This window comes from Bombina bombina, chromosome 6 (genome assembly GCF_027579735.1).
Source record: "Bombina bombina isolate aBomBom1 chromosome 6, aBomBom1.pri, whole genome shotgun sequence".
NCBI lineage: Eukaryota > Metazoa > Chordata > Amphibia > Anura > Bombinatoridae > Bombina > Bombina bombina.
The window spans coordinates 706,229,319-706,233,559 of NC_069504.1; positions in this window are offsets into that span (position 1 = coordinate 706,229,319).

Consider the following 4,241-nt stretch of genomic DNA (forward strand, 5'->3'; position numbering starts at 1 on the left):
AAATGAGGTTTGTGACCCAGATTACAGTATGGGTCAGTAAGTGAGATTTGTGATACAGATTACAGTATGTTTCAGTAAATGAGATTTGTGATACAGATTACAGTATGTGTCAGTGAGTGAGGTTTGTGACCCAGATTACACTATGAGTCAGTAAATTAAATTTGTGACTCACACAGATTACAGTAGGGGTCAGTAAATGAGGTTTGTGACACAGATTACAGTATGGGTCAGTAAGTGAGGTTTGTGACCAGATTACAGTATGGGGTCAGTAAATGAGGTTTGTGACCACATTACAGTATGGGTCAGTAAGTGAGGTTTGTGACCCAGATTACAGTATGAGTCAGTTAGTGAGGTTTGTGACCCAGATTACAGTATGAGTCAGTTAGTGAGGTTTGTGACCCAGATTACAGTTTGTGTCAGTGAATAAAGTTTGCAACCCAGATTACAGTATGTGTCAGTGAGTGAGGTTTTTGACCCAGATTACAGAATGGATCAGTGAGTGAGGTTTGTGACCCATATTACAGTATGGGTCAGTAAGTAAGGTTTGTGACACAGATTACAGTATGGGTCAGTAAGTGAGGTTTGTGCCCCAGATTACAGTATGGGTCAGTAAGTGAGGTTTGTGCCCCAGATTACAGTATGGGTCAGCAAGTGAGGTTTGTGCCCCAGATTACAGTATTGGTCAGTAAGTGAGGTCTGTGACCAGATTACAGTATGGGTCAGTAAATGAGGTTTGTGACCCAGATTACAGTTTGGGTCAGTAAATGAGGTTTGTGACCAGATTACAGTATGGGTTAGTAAATGAGGTTTGTGACACAGATAACAGTATGGGGTCAGTAAGTGAGGTTTGTGACAAGATTACAGTATGGATCAGTAAATGAGGCTTCTGAACCAGATTACAGTATGGGTCAGTAAGTGAGGTTTGTGACACAGATTACAGTATTGGTCAATAAGTGAGGTTTGTGACACAGATTACAGTATGGGTCAGTAAGTGAGGTTTGTGACCAGATTACAGTATGGGTCGGCAAGTGAGGTTTGTGACCAGATTACAGTATGGGTCAGTAAATGAGGTTTGTGACCCATATTAAAATATGTGTCAGTAAGTGAGGTTTGTGACCCAGATTATAATTTGGGTCAGCAAGTGAGGTTTGTGACCCATATTACAGTATGGGTCAGTAAATTATGTTTGTGACTCCGATTACAGTATGGGTCAGTAAGTGAGGTTTGTGACACAGATTACAGTTTGTGTTAGTGAGTGAGGTTTGTGACCCAGATTACAGTATGAGTCAGTAAGTGAGGTTTGTGACCCAGATTACAGTATGGGTCAGTAAGTGAGGTTTGTGACCCAGATTACAGTTTATGTTAGTGAATGAGGTTTGTGATCCAGATTACAGTATGGGTCAGTAAGTAAGGGTTGTGACAAGATAGCAGTATTGGTCAGTAAGTAAGGTTTGCGGCACAGATTACAGTATGGGTCAGTAATTGAGGTTAGTGACCCAGATCACAGTATGGATCAGTGAGTCAGGTTTGTGACCAGATTACAGTATGGATCAGTGAGTGAGGTTTGTGACCCAGATTACAGTATGGGTCAATATGTGAGGTTTGTGACTCATTGAACCATACTGTAATCTGAGTCACAAACCTCATTTACTGACCCATACTGTAATCTGGGTCACAAACCTCACTCACTGACCCATACTGTAATCTGGGTCACAAACCACACTTATTGAACCATACTGTAATCTAAGTGTGGTTTGTGACCCAGATTACAGTATGGGTCAGTGAGTGAGGTTTGTGACCCAGATTACAGTATGGGTCAGTAAATGAGGTTTGTGACACAGATTACAGTATGTGTCAGTGAGTGAGGTTTGTGACACAGATTACAGTATGGGTCAGTAAATGAGGTTAGTGACACAGATTACAGTATGGGTCAGTAAATAAGATTTGTGACCCAGATTACAGTATGTGTCAGTAAGTGAGATTTGTGACCCATATTACAGTATGGGTTAGTAAATGAGGTTAGTGACACAGATTACAGTATGGGTCAGTAAGTGAGGTTTGTGACACAGATTACAGTATGGGTCAGTAAATGAGGTTAGCGATCCAGATTACAGTATGGGTCATTAAATGAGGTTTGTGACCCAGATTACAGTATGGGTCAGTAAGTGAGATTTGTGATACAGATTACAGTATGTTTCAGTAAATGAGATTTGTGATACAGATTACAGTATGTGTCAGTGAGTGAGGTTTGTGACCCAGATTACACTATGAGTCAGTAAATTAAATTTGTGACTCACACAGATTACAGTAGGGGTCAGTAAATGAGGTTTGTGACACAGATTACAGTATGGGTCAGTAAGTGAGGTTTGTGACCAGATTACAGTATGGGGTCAGTAAATGAGGTTTGTGACCACATTACAGTATGGGTCAGTAAGTGAGGTTTGTGACCCAGATTACAGTATGAGTCAGTTAGTGAGGTTTGTGACCCAGATTACAGTATGAGTCAGTTAGTGAGGTTTGTGACCCAGATTACAGTATGTGTCAGTGAATAAAGTTTGCAACCCAGATTACAGTATGTGTCAGTGAGTGAGGTTTGTGACCCATATTACAGTATGGGTCAGTAAGTAAGGTTTGTGACACAGATTACAGTATGGGTCAGTAAGTGAGGTTTGTGCCCCAGATTACAGTATGGGTTAGTAAGTGAGGTTTGTGCCCCAGATTACAGTATGGGTCAGCAAGTGAGGTTTTTGCCCCAGATTACAGTATTGGTCAGTAAGTGAGGTTTGTGACCAGATTACAGTATGGGTCAGTAAATGAGGTTTGTGACCCAGATTACAGTTTGGGTCAGTAAATGAGGTTTGTGACCAGATTACAGTATGGGTTAGTAAATGAGGTTTGTGACACAGATAACAGTATGGGGTCAGTAAGTGAGGTTTGTGACAAGATTACAGTATGGATCAGTAAATGAGGCTTCTGAACCAGATTACAGTATGGGTCAGTAAGTGAGGTTTGTGACACAGATTACAGTATTGGTCAATAAGTGAGGTTTGTGACACAGATTATAGTATGGGTCAGTAAGTGAGGTTTGTGACCAGATTACAGTATGGGTTGGCAAGTGAGGTTTGTGACCAGATTACAGTATGGGTCAGTAAATGAGGTTTGTGACCCATATTAAAATATGTGTCAGTAAGTGAGGTTTGTGACCCAGATTATAATTTGGGTCAGCAAGTGAGGTTTGTGACCCATATTACAGTATGGGTCAGTAAATTATGTTTGTGACTCCGATTACAGTATGGGTCAGTAAGTGAGGTTTGTGACACAGATTACAGTTTGTGTTAGTGAGTGAGGTTTGTGACCCAGATTACAGTATGAGTCAGTAAGTGAGGTTTGTGACCCAGATCACAGTATGGGTCAGTAAGTGAGGTTTGTGACACAGATTACAGTTTGTGTTAGTGAGTGAGGTTTGTGACCCAGATTACAGTATGGGTCAGTAAGTGAGGTTTGTGACCCAGATTACAGTTTATGTTAGTGAATGAGGTTTGTGATCCAGATTACAGTATGGGTCAGTAAGTAAGGGTTGTGACAAGATAGCAGTATTGGTCAGTAAGTAAGGTTTGTGGCACAGATTACAGTATGGGTCAGTAATTGAGGTTAGTGACCCAGATCACAGTATGGATCAGTGAGTCAGGTTTGTGACCAGATTACAGTATGGATCAGTGAGTGAGGTTTGTGACCCAGATTACAGTATGGGTCAATATGTGAGGTTTGTGACTCAGATTACAGTATGGTTCAATAAGTGTGGTTTGTGACCCAGATTACAGTATGAGTCAGTGAGTGAGGTTTGTGACCCAGATTACAGTATGGGTTAGTAAGTGAGGTTTGTGCCCCAGATTACAGTTTGTGTTAGTGAGTGAGGTTTGTGACCCAGATTACAGTATGGGTCAGTAAGTGAGGTTTGTGACCCAGATTACAGTTTGTGTTAGTGAGTGAGGTTTGTGACCCAGATTACAGTATGAGTCAGTAAGTGAGGTTTGTGACAAGATAGCAGTATGGGTCAGTAAGTGAGGTTTGTGACACAGTTTACAGAATGTTTCAGTAAGTGAGGTTTGTGACACAGATTACAGTATGGGTCAGTAAATGAGGTTTGTGACCCAGATTACAGTATGGGTCAGTAATTGAGGTTTGTGACCCAGATAACAGTATGGGTCAGTGAGTGAGGTTTGTGACCCAGATTACAGTAT